The following is a 21,477-nucleotide window of genomic DNA, read 5'->3' on the forward strand; positions in this document are numbered from 1 at the left end:
ACGAAAAGTTGAGAAAATGAGTTTCGAGATATCGCGAGTTGGTAGAACGGAACGCACCGAAATGATGTCAGATACCATATTGACTGTGGAAGCAATTTGAGAATTTAATTTAATTTAATTTATATTTTATTTCATTATAAATGTATATTTTTAATATTGCGCAAATCGGAGTCCAATCCCTAGTCATTGGTGTTGGAATTTTAATTAGCATATGGCTTCCAACGAACCGTTTAATTTTTTCCTATGTACCTTTCTGTATGGGATTTTTTGCTAATAAATCGGTAGACCAAGAAGTGTAATTTGCATGTGTTAAATGTGTTTAAAATTCTATAACAGCAACGCTTAATATTTTAGAGATACATTACTATGCGAGCAAAAATCTTTCATTGAATGGTATTTTTTATTTATTTATATTTAAATGATTTTTAATCTCAAATCCTTTTTTTGGGATTAAACCTTATTTTAGAATTTCATATCCAAAAGAATAATTATTTTTACTCACTTTTTCAGCGAAATAATATTATCTAAAATATAATTTGCGCTGTTGTTTTACGCAGATTCCCCGTCACGCTTTCACTGATCTAATGCTCGTTGTATTTTATGTTTCGAATTAGACGTTCGTTGTTGTTATAAAACGATTTTAATTAAAAGAATATCCAGTCAATTAGCTTCTTATATTATTATTATTAATAATAATAATAACAAACGGTTCCATTACATTAATTCTTAAAAATTGCGTTTTTCCCGGATCATAGAGTTTTTCACTTCCATAGTGAATTCCGTTTGCAAAAATTTCAATATTGATTTTTTCGTTTTCATATCACTATCTCAAATTGAAAATCGTTTTGAATATAATTAATGATGCCTCTCGATTGTTATATAAAATTCGAACGTAATCCAAATTATACATGAATGTGCATTTTTTTACCAAAAATAAGGAAAAACAACAGCATAATATCCAGTATTAAGTTGAAGGTAATTGAATGGAGCATTTTTCGAATGGAGCATAATTTTGAATTAATTACGTAGTAAGCTAGTCAAATTAAAATAATGAATTAAGGTTTACATACTGGCACAGCACAGGCCGGCAACTGCACGTAAACAGCAGTAAATACAGTATTCTTTGGTGCATTCTATATCATGCGTCGGCAACCTTTTTTGGCTGCGGGTCTAAATCAACCAATATGTGATTATTAAGAAAATGTTTGTGGTCAGTGGATATTTTTATTTTATAACAGTCTTTTAGGGAATAATAATACATCGCAGAGATAAGGCGATTGATGTTCATCGACCACTGGTTTACTAACGCCAAAAAGGCCTCAGCCTATAAACGAGCCGTATACATACATCGTATACATCGTCGTATACAACAATCATCCGTATACATCGCATACATCAAATTGTAGACATCGTCTGCGACCCATCGACCAATGATCTCTCTGTGCCGATGGGTATGGATATTCGGCGGTTTTGTTCCATGCTTCATTTGGAGCTGGCAGGCCAACGGATCAAGAACAATAAATTACCTCTAACAATATAGCTGCTTCTTTCACTCCTATCTCAGAAACCTCTCTAGACGTTCACGCTAACCAAGTTCAATTTCAAGTGGATCACTTGAAATTGTCAAATGAGTCACTTGGTGACCCGCAGGTCATAGGTTGCCGATGCTTGTTCTATATGGACGCATTCGCATTCATGTTTCGTAATGTGTACACAGGGCCGCCGAGAGGAATCCCGAGCCCTGGAAAAAATAATTCCGGACTCTATAACAAATTTCAAAAATTATCTTACATATATATTTTTAATATGCGAAAAATCTATCAAAACTATTAGAAAAGTACCTTAGTAAGTTGTTATTTTTCAAAATAATTGAATGACAAAGGTATTAGCAGGTACGATTTCCGACACGGGGCCCCTAGAGTAGCCCGGGTCCTGGAAATTTACCCCGGTTTCCCCCCCCCCCCCCTCTTGACGGCCCTGTTTGTACGTGGAGTAGACAGCAGTAGCCAACAAAATCTATTCATATTATACAGCAGTAGAATATGAATATATTCACCGCATGGATCAAGTAATGAGTGCATGCGTACTAACGATAGTGCGCAGCGCATATGAATATTTTTGGAAACGTCACTCGACGATACGATGCAAGCAATATTGCGCAGTATCGTCGCGCTCTGTAATCTAATATATGTATAATTTCGAAAGAGAATTTGTATGCATATATGTATGTAAGTATTTTTGGTTGGGAACTTCGAAAACAAAACAAATTTTCTATGACGATTCGATTTTTTTTTTCGATTAAAATAAATTTATTTAAAATAATATTATTTACTATTAGATTCGCCATGTTTAAGCTGTTTAAATTACAAATACTGAGCGAAGCCGGGTAAAACAACTAGTGTACAATATATGTATGTAAGCCGATTTTGTCTTGCACTCATCCAAAACAAGTCTAAACGTGCTTTGCTGTATAGTGTGAATAGAAGTAGTGTTGTTGCCTTACAGTGCTGGATAGTAAGAATAGACCATTGATTATATTTATTAAATTTAGTAAAGTACAAAGTGGTTTCAACCAGAAAAAGTCATCTAAACGCAAAACGAAAAGAATCAACACCCCACAATTCAGTAATGCGATTTTAATTTAAGTAATTGTTCTAGGCCAAAGCAATAAAGGTCATCTAACAGTACGAAATACAATCATTACATACCTATCGAGAACTTCTCAAGCTAAAATGCCAATATTTTTACGCCTCTGCTTAATACTATAAATAATAAACATTGAAAAAATCCACCTGTACAGCTCATGGCGAATTGGCTATACTCAGTTCAAGGCGAACCACCAATAATAATAAGAAGTATATAAATATTGCACACGTAATGTCATAATGTCATAGATGATTATTTAATTTAAACTTTCAGCTGGCACACTAACTTAAATTTTGAGTTAATTGAGTCGTATACAAATACATATTTACATACTTACATATGTATGTATGTATATAAAACGAAATGCCAAATTTATGCCTGCAATCACGTGTACATATACATATGTATGTACATATTGAAATTTATTTCAAAAAATTGCAGTGGAACACTGACTGATCATTTGGATTTTCCATTACAATTTTTAATTATATGAGCTAATATTATTACGTATACTTCAGTATTTTTGCACGAATTCAGCTGATCAAAAACTTGGATAAGCCACATATAGGATTAGTAAGAGGACACGGTATTCCGAGCACCACGAGATAATCTTGCGTTTTCTCTGGTAACAGTAATAATTGCTATACATGGTTTTAGATTTCTAATAAAACATATTAAGTTACCCTTTCCGGTTAATAACAGTACATAAAATGAATTGGAATACTTTGATAGAAGATGGGCTATGTAGTATTCAGTTCGGTAGTGAGAAGGCCAGTTAACTTTGACAGACGTCAGACTTATTCAGGCAATCCTAACTTTATTGACTTAAAGACCCGTCGATCTGACGGAAACGTAATGATAATTTCAGAAGAATGTATTTCGAAAAAGACGAAAATTGACAGATGAATGGAATGAGGGAAGATAGATTTCAGCTCACATGGGAAAGTCCTTATCAGCTCACATGGGTCCAAATCCTGGAGATGGCCCAGTTTAGATTCAATTTTTTATTTTTATCTATGTAAAATTTATATTTTTCCATTATGCCTTTATGGCTTTCACCCGTGAGAGACACCTATGGTATTACACTTGTACATATATAAATTTACAGATTTTGAAATCATATTCAAATAGTGGTAACAGATAGCAGCTATGATGGTTTTGAAGTTTCAAGAATGGAATCAGGTAAATTGGAAAACTCTGATAGTAAACGATCAACTTGGAGTCACAAATATCCAATTGTGACCAAAAGCACTGCAGAAATACTCCCAATAAATTCTCTTTAACCCAGTTAAGCCCTGGGCTTGAATCCGGAAACCTCTCGGTCGTTACCACCGAGCTATACCGCTACCACTTAATTAAGAACTTGAAATGAAAATTATATTTAAGTTTAAGTTTGGATCATTGTGGCATTACAGGAGTTCCTAATATGCCACAATGGTCGAAAATATACGGAGAGATGAGTAAAATAAAAAATATATACATATATGTACATACAAACATACATTTACACAATCATAAAAAACAATAGCATTATTATAATGGCATAAAAAGTAAAAATAAAAAATAACAATATACATTTTAATATTAAAATACATGCATATATTTACATATACATATGTATAATATAATAACTATGTACATTTTTTTTTTAAATTTTATTATACATCAATTAATCAAGCACACTCGTCTAACAAATTGCTCCAAAGCAACGAGTGTGCTAAACAGATTAAGAATGGAAAAAAGTACATGAAAATACAAGTAAAAATACATAAATAGAAGAATAGAAATAGAGAAAAATAAATAAACATGACATAACAATTCTTAACTGATCAAACTAACTCAACTTTTCCAATTGGTCTCGACCTTCGTAACTGAGGAAGTGGTGCAGAAAATGACGAAAGATGTGACAAATGCCTATTGTCAAGAACAAGGGGACGAGGTTTGAGTCTTGGGGAACACCTGAGCCAGCGATATAGACATGGGAGCGAGAGGTACCGAAGACTACAAACTGTTGACGATCCAGTTGATACTGGACCAATCTGTCATGAAAATCATGTGTGGACATTTTCTTTAATAAAATAAAATGATTTTTTTTATCAAGGCTTTCTGGAAATCGGTATAAATTACATGAACAGATATATAATGGTCTAGGGAACGGTGAACATAATTGGTAAACTCGAACAGATTCGTAACAGTTGAGCGTCCAGGCCGAAATGCATGTTGCTCCTCAATCACAAAACTTTGAAAATATTTCCAAATGTACCTGCAGAGTATGATCTCGAAGACCTTAGCAGGATTAGACAAGAGTGACATAAGCCTATAATTTCCTATATAGGATTTGTCACCCCCCCTCATGTATAGGAACAATCTGGGTACACTTCCATAACGCTGGAAAGGAACAGGATTTAAGAGAAATATTGAAAACATGCAATAAGGGCTGCATCAGGGCAATAGAGCAACCCTTTAATATGAAGTCCGGGCTCATGTCAGGACCACAATAGCGCAAGGGTTTCAGTTTGGCAAAACCGAACTCAAAATCCGCGGTGAACATTACAAAACATCCCTGCGAGCCCTAAATGGAAAATAGATGATCAAAATTGCATACATACAAAATTACATCCAATTATTAAAATAATGATAAGCGCAGGCTACTAGACAAATAGTTAGAAATATTAAAAAAAAAAAAAAACGATTATATCACATTGAGAAAATTGATAGATACTCCATTGACTTCCCGTTAGCACATTGATGGGAAATAACGAAAAGAAGGAAGGACAAAATTCGTAAATGACATGTGCGCCGACCGTAAAAACCTAAAACATTTAGAGTGTGACTTGACATCGATATCTTTCATGTCATCGGCGACGGTAAATAATCGGCTTTGTCACCAGTCAATGGGAACCGTTCTATTGGCATCATCCGTCCGCAGCACCTCACTTTCTATCGAATAAAATAAAATAATGACGATTCGATTGTGCGATGCGCTTTTCGTCCACCTGCGATCGCTTTCGCCAACAATTACTATTACACCGCATTCAATTAACGCCATATAATGTATAAATTCTCGGTTGGGTAATATTCTTTAGCTAACTGACTTTCGGTTACTGACCACATTAAGCGCTTGCGCAAAAATTGCTTGCCGTGTGCAGAATTGTGCAACTTCTAGTGTACCCAACGTCGATGCTAATTCGCCTCGATGCTATTAAAATCGATAATGAATTTTGAATTTGGAACAATTGTATGAAGCGTGTTGACCACGCAGAGTAGAATAGCACCAATTTTTAAAGCTATTTACACTATCCATTCTACATTCATATGTACATATATAGTTATATAGTACATATGTAAATAATTATATAATATAATATACATATAATTATATAGTACATATGTAAATAGTTTCAAAACACGTTCAAATTTGGGCACGTCCACCCTCATTAAAAAAATGCATCATTATTGAATTAGATGCTTTAGCTTCTCATTGATTGATTCTCAATCTCCTACGTAAATTGCATCCACAATTTGCGAATGTAATGAAAGTCTTAACGTATAATGGATGTATGTATGTATGTATGTACATATGTATGTATGTATGTATGTATGTATGTATGTATGTATGATATCAATGCTGTGTAAAATAATTGTGTTAAAGGGGTTATATTATATGTACTATACCCCCTATATATAAATTATATTTAGTGATGATGTATGGATATGGCTGTAAATGATGCTGATGATGATATAACTAACGTATCTTTTTGGCATATTATGGGTCAAAAATGTAAAAAATATATAATTATAAGAATGTTTGGATATTTTAAGCGGAATTTTTCAAAAATATTTCAGTAATGTGTTTGGAGTTGTATTATAATTATATAACTGTACGCCGAATTACAAGTGTATTTGAATTTGAAATGTGTATAAAATTCGTGAAAAGTTAATAATGTATACATGCTATTTGGGCAGTATTAAAATGTTTAAAAAGTCGTGAGATAAATAAAGAGTTGTCGGTCACAAAAGGATTCTCGAGCGGTGTAAATTGATGATGTAAATTTTACGGTTATTCAACTTGACTCGTAACGGATTTTCATCAGTATGATTATTAATATTCCTACACAGCTATCTATGTACACGTTCCATCTAAATTTTTAATAAAATACAAACAGCACATAGTGTGAATATTTATTAGATAGTAAAATGTCGTTTATCTTTATCTAAAAATCGTTTCATCCATTTCCTGCATTGATTCTTAAGAAACCCAGTCAACAGCTCGGTACAACGCTGCAGGTAAAAGCCTACTTTTACTCAAACTATACAACACTGTCTGTTTTCGGCACTTCATACTTGTTTTGGACAAATGCAAGGGGAAATCAGTTTTCAATCAAAAGAAAATCAAATTATATTACAAATACATATATAACAACATATATTCATTCAACCAAAAGAAAATCAACATATGTATATTACAGAGCGCGCCGATACGGCGCAATATTGTTTGCACCGTATCGTCGAGTCAACATTGTCACAATATGACGTTTCCGAAAATATTCATACACGCATGACAGAATTTTCTTCAATGCGGGTGCACTCGCAAATAAATCCGGTTCTGATTTATATGTTTCGTTGATATGTACTGCTGAATAATATGAACAGATTGTGTCAGTTGGTGCTGTTTTGGTACGTCACATACACATTACGGATTATATGAATGTGTCCATATAGAATGTACTAATGAATTTTTTTACAAGCTTCATTTGTACTGCTGTTTACGTGTAGCTTCCAGCTTGAGCTGTACTGGTATAAACGAACCTTAAATGATTTTTGACATATACATATACATATATATATATATATATATATATATATATATATATATATATATATATATATATATATATATTTACAACAAAGCTATTAATTGAGAAAAAGCTTGTTTAGAACCGACTGCTTTCTGTAAAGGGAATAAACTAGTTTAGTCGGACAAGATCTAAAAATTTGATTGGAGATTGTCTGTCTGAAACTGATATATATACATACATACATATGTAAAGTAGATAAAATGTAAGTATTTTTTTTCATTTTAAAATGGGATAGTGAAACACTTAATACTATATGCAAGTTGTTCTAAAAAATAAAGCCTTCAATATTTGAATTTAATATGTGTAAATTAATGTAATATTTTACATCAACATAATGAAAAATATACAGCCTTTCATATCCACAGATGGGTCAAAGTCGAAATAAATTAAACAAGTGTTTTTATAATATTTTAGTTTACATGTATGAATCTTTTCATCCAAATGTCCTTTTTTTAAGAACTACAGAAGTAAATACAGTCTCTTCCCAAGTTATATTATGCCAATGAGTTTGTACTCTTCCACTTAAAATGTATATATGCTATTACTCGTGTTAAAGAGTGTCAGCTGATCCAAAAGGAGAAGTTATCCTAGATTTGAACAACGAACAGTTCCGCGTGTGAGAGGAGTGTCCACCTTTGGGACCAAATCGAGCAGAGACAACTCGCAGCGGGTCATGTAACTGTAACCAACAGCTACGCGATCTACGCAAACAGATGTTCATAATTCAAGAACAATTTCTCGCGTAATAATATAATAAAACAATTTATAAAAGCTTCGGTCGAACATTTCGGCGCACGTTAGGTTCCAAAAGAGCAAGATATGACAACATATTATCGTAGTTAGAAATTCGATTTAAATATTGGATTGAGAGTAACTGATTATCAAGAGGACTCTGATAGACGATAGACGCTAACAGTGCGACTAGGTCACCTTTTGACGCTACAGGCATACGTGTGGGCTTACATCGAAGCCAATTCAAATGATTAATAGTATGTTTTGGGAGATTTTAGAAAGTTGAATTAACAAATTAGAATTCTGAAGCGTCGCGTTGGTGGTGAATTTTCCTAGTTAATAAGCTCGTTGTAAAAAAATAATACAGTATTTATTTTGAACTAGTGCTGTGCCCGTTGATTTCAATGGGTGGCTTCGGAAAGGAATTGATACACGAGTTAAAATAAAGTTATATGTATATATGTAAATGTAATGTACGTATTAATAGTATAAAGTTGAGTGCGCGCATTACACGCTCGCCGATCCAACCCGTTCACCCGTTCGAAATGATGAATTTTTATGTATGTCTTCGTGGATGTGTGTATGTATGTATTCAGCACTGCACGTGAACGCTCGGCGCAACACTGCACGGAAAAGACCACTTCTATTCAAACTATACAGCACCGTCCGTTTTCGGCACGTTCAAACTTGTTTTAGACGAGTGCAAGGCAAAATCGGCTTACATATACTAGTGGCGTGTGGTGAAATTCTCCCTGTTTTCGTCACACAGTCTTACTTAAGTGTGTGCGAGCAGGACACAAGAGGATGCGGTATGACGTCACAGCATCCTCTTGTACATATACTTCTCGCAAATGGAAATAAATTTGTGTGATAGAAACAGAGTAATTTACACCGCACGCTACTGATACATACTTTACAAGGTGTGACTATATGGCGCAATATTGTTTGCGGTGTATCGTCAAAGTTGTCATAATATTGACTCGAAAATATTCATATGCACTTGGCAACACCTTCGTTAGTGCGAGAGCACTTGCCACTATGACGTCACGTCATGCGTGAATATTTCCACGATGGCCAAAGAAAATAGTTTCGGTTTGATACGTATTGGTGACGTGAACTGCTGTATAATAGGAATAGATCGTGTCGGTTACTGCTGTTTTGAATACGCCACGTACATATACATACACTTGAATGCGTCCATCTAGAACAGTGCTTCCCAAATTGGGGGTCGCGACCCCCTTGGGGGCCGTAGGATTTCTCGCGGGGGCCGCGAAAGTATTCAGTAGAAATTACAAATATTAATTTATGAATATTTTTTCACTTACATATTTAGGGAATGTATATATTTAAGTCTGTTAAATAATAACACATTATATTTTATTTAAAAAGTCAATACCACAGAGACTTGACAGGTTGCCCCAAAGCGTCAATGTGATTATAATACAAATAATAAAAATTATAAAAAAAACATCATAAAAAAATAATAAAAATCATAAATAAAAAAAAAAACATAAAAAAATAATAAAAATCATAAATAAAAAAAACATCATAAAAAAATAATAAAAATATGAAAACTTTCCAATATCCTGCTATTGGAAAAGAAGCCCTGGTAACTATTATTCCTTTCGCGACTACGCACCTTTGCGAAACAGCATTTTCGTCATTACTTATATTAAAAAATAAGCAAAGGTCGTGCCTTTCCACGGAGACTTTGGAAGATGCTTTGCGAGTTATAATTTCTGACATTCAACCCGATATCGATTTGTTATGTAAAAACATGCGACCTCATCTATCGCATTAAATTGTTTCATGTGTGTATAGTTTTTATTTAAAAAAAATGTTTTTAAGCAAGTTCCTATAATTTTGTGCTGAATATAAATGTGTATTATAATTGTATTAATTACTGCCAAATAAACCTTTTAACTAGAAAAAAAAATTTTTAGGGGCCGGTAATTAATTCTTTCAGATTTAGGGGGTCATGACATGAAAGTAATTGGGAAACACTGATCTAGAATGTTTTTCCTACTGCCGTTTACGTGCATTTTCCAGCTTGAGTTGTACTAGTTTAAGCGATCATTTATTTTTATATTTTTTCAATTATATTTAAATGGAACATTAAAAAATAGAATTTCATATTTTTTTACGGTTCTTCGTAAACATGCAGTTTAAAATAAAATATGTTATATGAGAAAATAAATATCGACTTAAGCTGTTGATAATTTCTGAAACCAATAGTCGAAGTTCAATAAAACGATTATAGCAAATGCACTGTTTTGAATTGATGATACAATCAGTGTCAAGGTAGACGGGATATCTGAACGGTGAGAACCAACGGCACCTTACATCAGCACATTGCCATTGTTACAAATAGCGTTTGTAATTTACATAGGCCTACAAGAATTGCTACAATTTTTCGATAGGAAGGATAGAAATTCACATCAACTTGACAGTATTGGAATTTTTCGCGTAACGAGATAATAGCGTGATGTTACATTTTCAACCAGTATTTCCTACATAAATATGTACATACATGCACATATTTGTGAGCACTAAAAATATAAAATAAAACAACGAATCGTCTATTGCTATTAGTCAACCTTGCTGTAAAATAAATTATAGGATTATCTATATCAGTGTTTCTCAACCTGGGTCCACATGGCCCCCTTGGGAGACCCAGACCCTCTCAAGGGAGGCACAAACCAAAATTCTACTTTTGGGGAGATATAACGAGGTCTAGGGGAGGCACAGTCAAAATAAAATTATAAAATTTTTATATTTAAATAATATCGAAAGAAGAGATTAAATGTTTTATTTGTCATTAAACTGAATATACGTTTGGATTTCGGAAAATATACTAGCTTGTGCAACCGATGGGGCGCTTGAATAATTCTACAATATGAATGTACAAGTAAAATTTAAACTAAATAAAGATAATGTTTGGGTCAACACTGAAATAGCGTGTATATTTCCACAGCTTTGGGAGAAAGCAAGTTTATATTTCACTGCATTTCCCACATCTTATCTCGTCGAATCTGGATTTAGTTGAGTTATGCGTCTCCTCTCAAAAGCTCGTATCCGTCTTGATATTGCAATGAAACATGTAAAAATCAGACGAAAAAATCGAAAGCGAAGTAAGAAGAGGCTAATAAAAAGAGGCGATCTCCGTATGTCACTAACAACATCGGGCACAAGGATCACAATAAATAAAATTATCTTTCAATTTATTACTTATTCACAATTTATTATGTTTAAAAAATATATTACGCATGTATGTTAAAATTTGTAATTATAAAATAAAGTTTGTAACGAACGGTTTTACGCGCGCTTATCTGATCTCGCGGTGGAAGATCTAGAGGGCGCATACGTCGTTCTTCTTCCAAGGGTCGGGTTATATGGAAACGTGGACTAACCTTGGGATACAGTTTATATAGTCGGGGTGGTTCCTGACTGCAAATCATCTCGTTGATAACAGCTTCCTCGTGGTCGGGAAGCTGGCTCTGCGGTCTTCTGGTCGGTCGGTCCTCTCACGGCTGAGGTTTCTCCGGAAACGGCGTGAGGAATACAGGGGACGTTGTGTTGGAACTCAGGGGAGGGAGTGATGCTACACTCGACCTTACAGCGGTTCTTCAGCAAGATGGTGGATCTCTGGGCCCCGTCTCCCCGTGGAGACGTGCACAGGAAAGATCTTTCTTCCTCGGTGGATGGCGGGTGAGAGAGAGTCGCTCTCCATGCGCGCGCGCCTATTTCCTGTGTGGCCACTCGAAATAAAGGGCGAGTGTTGCCCTATGGGACGAAGGGGAGAACGTCGCGTTACAAGTTGATATAATATATCGGTCTCCATGACGAGCCAGAATGTTAAATTACAGAAAACGCAAATATCGGAAGGCAAAGATCAAAAATCGAAAGATCTTAAGTCGAAAGATCAAAAAAAGGGTGCATGGTAAACGGTACATACTCACTTAATTTGCGCGAGCAGGATACAACAGGAACAAGAGGAACAGGCTTTTCCTCCCGTATTAATGTGCGCGCGCAGAATACGGGAGGAAAACCCTGTTCCTCTTGATCCCGTTGTACCCTGCTCGCGCAAATTAAGTGAGTATGTACCGTTTACCATGCACCCTTTTTTTTGATCTTTCGACTTAAGATCTTTCGATTTTCGATCTTTGCCTTCCGATATTTGTGTTTTCTGTAATTTAATATTCTGGCTCGTCCCGTAGACCCGTAATATATGTATGTATAATATTTTTAATATGCACCTACTTTTTTTTCGAGAAAATATGGGGGGGAGGCACAGAAAAATATTAAACGCAAAAGGGGGCCACCGTCCAAAAATGGTTGAGAAATGCTGATATGTAGTACAATATAATGATCTTACACGAAATAAAAAAGAAGGAAGTCATCACACAAATGAAATAATTTAAGATTACAACAATTTACACACTTCGCATCGGTAGGTGTTATTGAAAGATCAGAATGTTTTAAAATAAAAAAAAAAACTTCAAGCGAATACAAAAGGTACACGCACATAGTGGAAGAAATCTAGACTGCATCAGTCACGCGTAAAACATGGCGATTAATTAATCTGAACGCCTTGAAACAAACGAATAGTAGATACATATATAAAATAGAGAAACTTTAATAATAATATAACATATAAAACACTAGAAACGAGGTCGCTCTTTGAAAATACATACATACTCCATTTAAGCGTCGGATAATTAATCGGTCGAATTTTTAATCAAATGTAGAACAAAAAAATTAAATGGATAATAGTGAAGTAATGCGTTGTTAATGTGATATCGAATTAATCAAGAAAATTTACTAGTGCTTATTTTTATGGTACAAATAAATACATGATGATGTAATTATATATTATACATATAGTACATATTATTATGCACACATTCATATAATATAATATTAGTATGCATGTAATAATTTATATTTTTCATGTAAATGTTTAACAAACATTCACAGCAAAATTGCATTCATATATGTATGTATGAACATATGAATTTTAAAATTACTGCTAATATTCGAGGAATTTGAAAGGCTTCTGCCCGAATTGGTTAGCATGCACACTTATCATATTTTGAAATAACTGTGAACATAGCTATTTCGGATTGCATAATTTTCACTATCGACTAAATGCATCGTTAAAACTCAATTGAATAATTCGGCATTGAACATCTATCTTCATATTTACCTATATACTAGGGAGCCCATTACCGATAAACCAGTTTATCGGTTTACCGGTAAATGGCCCACAAAATAGCTCGATAATTTATCGGTAAATCCATGGATAAATCATTATATGGGTACATCTATGGGTATATCATTACTTTTACAGGTAAATTAACAAAACACATTAGTTATGTTTTATCAATTATCACATTCCTCTCCTCTCATTTTTTCTTCTGGCAACACTGGTCCGACCCAGTGCTTAATCCAGGAGAAACAATATACAATAGTAAAAGTTAAATAACGGATTTTCAAGGAAGATGCAGTAAATCTATCAGTTTTAGATTCCAATTATAATATTGCAGTAGTTCCATGTACGACGGAATGTGTTTTATCAATAAAATAAAGGTTTCAAGTAAGTTATTAGAAATAAACTGAAGTCAGTTTGGGAAAGAAACCTACCCAGAAGAAAATAAATAAAGAGATTGTGAGAAAGGAATTGACTTTTTAATGAAATGAAAAATACTTTAATAAATAAATTAGGTCACAACTGTTACTGTTATTAAGAATCGAATAAGAAAATTAATATTCTTTTAGTTAATATGTAAGTTAATTTAAAAATAATTCATTACCACCCATAACTTTTTTTCGGCAATATATTTCAGTATTATATATAATAAAGAATGTTTATTAGCGTTTGGTTAAATATACATATTTAGTACAAAAAAAGAAGTTTATTTTTGAGATTGAAAAATGGTAAGCCGGTAATTGTTATTACCGGTGAACAGAAATTACAATAAATTGGACTCCCTAAATGATGTGCATATAGAAACAATTTTATCGATTTATTTATATAAATACTATGACGAATTTCTGTTTATTAAAATACTATGATGAATATTTTACGTATATATATATACTTATTATGACGAATGTTTTACATGTATGTATTCGATAAGTCTCTAACCATATGGCTGTGGACGCATTTTAGCACGATGAACATTATGACATCCCAATAATACGAAATTTAAATGTCAATAAAATTTGAATATATTTAGTAACTGTCAAAGAAGGAATAATGATTTTGAATATAGATTATATGTATATACATAGATAAAATATAGATTTCATTTTGAAATGAAAGTGCATTTATAAAAAAAAATACGTATTTGTTGACCGAATGAAAAGTAATGTAAATATTTTAATTATTGAATACGATTATCTAAGAAAAGCCAGGTATATATATTTACTTATCTTAGTTGCATAACATATGTATGTATATGTACATACATATATGTAGGTGGTCGCACGTAATTACATATATCTATATGTACATATGTATATACATACATATGTACATCTATGTATATAAGCTTTGACAGTTGAGTTTTGGTCGCAAAAATTAGGTCGCATTGAAAGCCTGCATCATTTTCAAAAAGTGGATGAAAGAAACGAAATACATATATGTACCTATAACCTATACATATGTATCATCATCATCATCATTTACAGCCATTCACCATCCACTGCTGGATGAAGGCCTCTCCAACACGCTTCCACTCGTCTCTGTTTTGCGCAACACTCATCCATCTCATTCCGCACATTTTCCTAATTTCGTTCACCCATCTTCCTTGCGGTCTTCCTTTTACTCTTTTGTCTTCTCTCGGGTACCATTCAAGCACTTCTTTTGTCCACATTTCGTCCATCCTCCTAGCTACGTGACCCGCCCATTGCCATTTCAATCTCTTCACTCTATCCACTATGTCCACTACCCTTGTCATATTTCTCACCCACGTGTTCCGCTTCCTGTCTTTCCTCGTTATGCCAAGCATACAGCGTTCCATACTTCTTTGAGTGCATTGGATTTTATTTTGCATCTTGGCATTCAGTGTCCAAGTTTCACATCCATACGTCATCACTGGCAAAACGCATTGATCAAAGATCCTTTTCTTCAGGCAGAGTGGCATTTTTGATTTAAAAACAGCATTCATCCGTCCAAATGCACTCCATCCTAATTTCATACGTCTCTTTATCTCTTCATTTTTACTACCAGACATGTCAATTATTTGACCTAAATATAAATAATTATTTACTACTTCTACTGGTTTATCATCTAAGGGGATGCTATCAGGCATGCAATAACTATTGAACATTAGTTTAGTCTTATCTACGTTAATTTTTAATCCTACTTTTCTACTTTCCCTGTCCAGCTGTGTTAGTCTGATAAGTAGGTCAGCTGAATCACGAGCTACTAAAACTATATCGTCTGCGAACCGAAGGTGACTCAAAAAGCGACCATTGATGCTTACTCCGGCTGTATCCCAATCCAATTTCCTGAAAACTCCCTCAAGCACCGCATTGAATAACTTGGGCGAGATTGTATCTCCTTGTCTGACTCCTTTTCCTATGCTAAATCTATCTGTACCTGAAAAAATTTTAACCGAAGCTGTGGCATTCTTATATATTGCAGCTAACAGTCCCACATAGGGTTCCGGCACTCCCTGTGTTTTTAGAGCGTTAAGTACTGCATTATGACTAACTGTATCGAAGGCTTTCTCATAATCGACGAAACCTAGGCACAATGGCCGTTGATATTCGTTGGCGCGCTCGATTAGTTCGCCAACTACTTGGAGGTGGTCCATTGTGCTGAAATTTGCTCTAAACCCTGCCTGCTCTATAGGTTGGTTCTCGTCGAGGATATTCTTCAGCCTTTCTGTAATAACCTTCGTGAAGAGCTTATAGACCGCTGAAAGTAGACTAATGGGTCGGTAGTTCTTGATATCGCTTTTGTCGCCTTTTTTGTGTATTAAAATGATAGTTGCGTTATTCCATCCTTCTGGTATAGCTTAGTTCTGGATGCATTTGCTGAAAAGCCTAGCTAAGATATTAATTAGGGGGGGGCCGCCACATTTTAGTAAGTCAATGGGAATATTATCTTCCCCTGGGGTTTTACCGTTCTTTGCAGTTTTTAGCGCGGCCTCTACTTCGCTAGGCAATACTGCAGGAACCCTTTGGCCGTGTGTCGATTCCGGAACGGGAAATTGACCGTTGTTGTTCTCGTAAAGTTTTGTATAGAACGTATAAACTCTGTCTATGATCTCTTCTCTATTCCTAATTATTACTCCGCTCTCTGATCTGATTGCGATCATTTGGTTTTTGCCTAAGAAAAGATCTTGTTTGCACTTTTTCAGGCTACGGTTATTCTTAATGGTATTTTCTATTAGCTTGCTGTTAAAATCCCTGACATCCCTGACTATTCTCTTCCTAATTTCCTTATTTACTAGATTGTATTCTTGCTTATTATTATCCCTATCTAACTTCCTTTTATGCTTAATTAGATTTTTGGTTTCCTCTGAAATTTTGCTTAGCTTAATCTGTTTCCTGAGTCCAACTAATTTCTTACCTGTTGAGGTTAGAACCGAACTAATTACAGTGTTCAATTCCTCGATGTCTGCTTCTGGGTTTAATTTCCCATACATATGTATATATTGAATGATTCTGACCAGTCAGATGGTAAACAATCTATTGTGTCATACGAAATAACTAGGTGAGATATGTATGTACATACATAGATGAAACATATTTTGACTAGTCAAAATATATTACAACTGGTAATACTGACTGACTGTATATAATGAAATTTATTAAAAATGCGTTTTCAAATAGCAATGAAGTATGAAAATTACGTGCGACGGAACATTGCCTTAAAATCGCTCAATTAAGTGTAATTAAAAAACAATTAAAATTCTGCGAAGTCGAAAGGGGGGAAAATTTGTTAATTGGGCCGTGACCGATTGTTAAATACACAAGAAAAACAATAAAAACAAGAACGCAACAAACAACGAAGACATTGGAGCAAGACTCAAACAATATTTGAGTTAATTTCCCCGCCAAGATGTTTGCTCATCAAAAAGAGACTTTTTCAAAAAAAATCTTAAAAGAAAACTCAAGTTCAAAATGTATAACGGATGATCGCATTGGATTATCAACTTGTTATTGAACTATAAACATATCATACAATGCAATCGCATTATTTTTAACTTTCGCTTTTCACTGTCGAATATTTAGAGATGTTGAACGATACCGTCGGACACGATTTCTTTCACAAATTTAATTTAAAATGCAAATAATACGCGCAGATGAGTGCACCCATGCTGAATACACTCTATAGTGAATGCAAATATAAAATAATATATTGCTTAAGAAAGTTTGGTTTTTTACTTGATGACAACCTAAATAAGTATAGGAATTTAAGCAGATTTAAACACAAAAGGTGACAAACTATTCAATGGCTTATAAGGGAAGTTCGTTGAAAAGAGGGTGAGCGTGAGGGTCATAATGTTGAGGGAGAGGGATTAATTTCAGTCCCCACCATACCGACGCAGATACGGCCTTTACGACATTCATTATAGTCGAGTAAAGCCTCAAATTCATTTTAAGGCGAGTGAATTAAATCCTTACTATCCCTTAGAAAATTAAGTGCTATTCATGATTGTTACTGCATCTATATATTATGTTTGTATGTACGTACGTAGAATTCAATATAACTTGATTTAAATCATTTAAATATGTACACATGTAATATTTTTTAAAAATCAAATAAAATTCAACGTTGGATTTGTTCAAGGTTTAACAATTAGGTCAAAATGTACGTAAATTTTATTTATTTTTTATATGATTACGGAAATTATTTCACTTACTAACCTCCATCATCATTTACTGTCGGGAATATAACGTTGAAACTGTCCTTCGTATATTCTTGTACTGGTCCATGTCTATAAATCATAATGAATTTTCTGTTTACACTTATTTTGTTGATAAATTGGCTTAAAGTAATCCATTAAATTCGAGTCTTTGAATCAAATTTGCACTTTCGTCGATATTGAGTATTAATTAATGGCGTGCTATTTTTTGGTTAATCATTTGTTTTATATAAATTTTTAAATTTTTAAATCATATTTACCGGTCTCCGTGACGGGCCGGAATGTGAAATGCCGGAAAACGCAAATATCGGAAGGCAAAGATCGAAAATCGAAAGATCTTAAGTCGAAAGATCAAAAAAAAAAAGGGTGCATGGTAAACGGTACATAAACGGCACATTAATACGGGAAGAAAAGCCTGTTCCTCTTGTTCCTGTTGTATCCTGCTCGCGCAAATTAAGTGAGTATGTACCGTTTACCATGAACCCTATTTTTGATCTTTCGACTTAGGATCTTTCGATTTTCGATCTTTGCGTTCCGATATTTGCGTTTTCCGGCATTTCACATTCCGGCCCGTGAGGTAGACCCCATATTTACATATGTTTTTGTTTTGATAAGACTACCAAATCGAAGATTAAACGAGAAATTCTTATATGTATGTATTATATTTTAAAAACAGTTTTGGAAATTTTTATGAAATGAGACATAGGTAGATCCACCCAAGTAGATCCAGCCCTCCCCCCCACTTTTGAACGAATTAAAATTCATATATTGTATATACATATGTACTTACTTTAAATTTATTTATTTTAGTTCCTTCTATTTTAATTTTACATAATTGCACGGTTGTTTTTAATACGACCACTTCGGGTATATGGACTAAATTGGGTGACTGCTTGGGTTAGTGTTGGAGCAAATCCTTATTATAATTTTCAAAAATCTATGCAAAATATAAGTCCGTACAATTTGTGACTTAATGGGCGCTACAGACGCTCTGGAATATCGGAGCAGTATGTGTTATGGTAGACTTTGCGGCGAACGAAGAGAATTTGGTTCGACGTGCGGCGTGGCGTACTGAATGCGCTTCGACCTGACGGTGAATGTTCCTACACACGTTACGGTCTGCGTCAACATCGGTCGCCGCACGGTCGACCTCTCCGATATTTCACAGCGTCTGTAGCGAATTGTCCATACAAACGTATTAGACTTCTCCCTTTCTCAATTATGGTACTAGAAAAATTATTTTTTAATATGCTATTTATATCCAACATAGCCATGGTTCTATTTTTTTTGTATTTTTTTGATTAATCAAAAAATCAAAAATCAATTAATCAAAAAAATAGAACCATGCCTATTTTTTTATATAATAAACCATCAAATATTAAATTTATGATTTAAATAAAGCATTTATTTAATTTTGAAATTCAGAAAGAAATTCTAATACATAAAAACAAAATATCGGTGGATCACTACAAAATCTCGTTGCTCAACTGCTCCGCCCTCCTGCTCCACGCTTCGCACCAGATCTCTGATAACTACAATGAACATTATCGAATCATTTCATGTGAACAAAAACCTGCACCTACATATGTACATTAATGCCGATTAGCGTTTTAGTAACAACATAAAACGAAAAGCCTTTTACAATATGTACATACATACATTAGTCCGGTCAATTTAGACATTCAAATGTACATAAATTCACAACAAGCTGAAAGTGAGTAAAATTGTTTAAAACATAATTATAAATGACATGTCAAAATTCCCCATCGTTCTGATACCTGGAAACGTATACATATTATGACAATTACAACTTCTTCAATCGTTATATCTCAGAAACGGTGGCTCTTAGGAAAAAAGGTATTGATACATTTTTTATAGATAGTTTTATGATCTACAATTTTTGTCTGAAGTAATTTTATGATAAAACTTACCGTTTTGCTGAAAATCGCGAAAACTCCATATTTTTGACCTTTTGAGTGTTTATTTTTGTTTATTTATTTTCACACTCAATATTCCGTCTACAATAGCAAAATAGTGCATACAAAATTACAAGCTTTCAAATGACGTATGAATTATCGGTCTCCGTGACGAGCCAGAATGTTAAATTACAGAAAACGCAAATATCGGAAGGCAAAGATCGAAAATCGAAAGATCTTAAGTCGAAAGATCAAAAAAAAGGTGCATGGTAAACGGAAAATACTCACGTACACACTCACTTAATTTGCGCGAGCAGGGTACAACAGGAACAAGAGGAACAGGCTTTTCCTCCCGTATTCTGCGTGCGCACATTAATACGGGAGGAAAAGCCTGTTCCTCTTGTTCCTGTTTTATCCTGCTCGCGCAAATTAAGTGAGTATGTACCGTTTACCATGCACCTTTTTTTTGATCTTTCGACTTAAGATCTTCCGATTTTCGATCTTTGCCTTCCGATATTTGCGTTTTCTGTAATTTAACATTCTGGCTCGTCACGGAGACCGATAATTCATACGTCATTTGAAAGCTTGTAATTTTGTATGCACTCTTTTGCTGTTGTAGACGGAATATTGAGTGTGAAAATAAATAAACAAATAAATAATTATAAAATCTTAGAGCAATATTAAAGTGACTAAAAATTTAAAATTGATTCAAAATGTATCGTTCACAAAAAAACCAATAGATGTCAGCAAGGGGCTGTAACAAAAATGAAATATTGTGTAAGATTTTTGCGTGGTTTTCAGCCGCAAAATATATTTTTAACGAATCGTTTTTATTTTGAAAAAAATAGCGACGGTGCGGAAAAGTTTTGAGCGGTGCATTACACAAGCGCAATGCATCGGTCGGTAAGTAGGAATCTGCTGCGCGGAGTGGTTGTGATCGCGGTCGGTAGGGGCGCACGTGTCAGGGCCAATATGGCGGGCGTGAGGCAGCCGCGCGCGCACGGCGGGGGCTCCGCGCGCTCCGCTGCCGGCCGCCGACGTCCGAGGCGCGTCGCTGCGCCCCCATCGGAGTCCGCGTCTCGGCCCCGATCACTCATCCCGGCCGCGGCTCCACGCTAGCGCTCCGCACGCGGCCCGGCGCTGCGCCCTCGACTCCATCGCACCGCACCGCACCGCGCCCCGCACCGCCCCTCTCCAGGTAAACAAAATAACACCCCGCCCGTCGATGACTTTTCGCACGCGCGCTCGCCCCTCCCCCGCCCCCGCCCACCCCCACCCTCCGTGACCCGCCTGGAAAACGCATCGTGGGAAATTCGGTGGAAAACTCCCGCGGCCTTTTTCGCAGATCGATAAATTCACACGGATCGAAATTGGTCCGCGGCCCCCTCTCCTCGTCCTCCAGCACAACTGTCAAAAGCTCGCGTACGATGACGTTTCAAT

The 21,477-nt window shown here is 34.9% G+C and overlaps 1 protein-coding gene across 1 annotated transcript in view; it reads left to right on the forward strand.

Annotated features, from left to right (window-relative positions):
* Positions 1 to 20,961: 20,961 nt before the first annotated feature.
* Hers (Histone gene-specific Epigenetic Repressor in late S phase) overlaps positions 20,962 to 21,477 on the forward strand; it is a 224,163-nt gene continuing 223,647 nt past the window's right edge. Inside the window, exon 1 of the mRNA XM_077436247.1 lies at positions 20,962 to 21,235. The gene's annotated coding sequence lies outside the window, so the exon portion shown is untranslated. The remainder of the gene's footprint in view (positions 21,236 to 21,477) is intronic.

Source organism: Arctopsyche grandis, chromosome 1 (genome assembly GCF_051622035.1).
Source record: "Arctopsyche grandis isolate Sample6627 chromosome 1, ASM5162203v2, whole genome shotgun sequence".
Taxonomy (NCBI): Eukaryota; Metazoa; Arthropoda; class Insecta; order Trichoptera; family Hydropsychidae; genus Arctopsyche; species Arctopsyche grandis.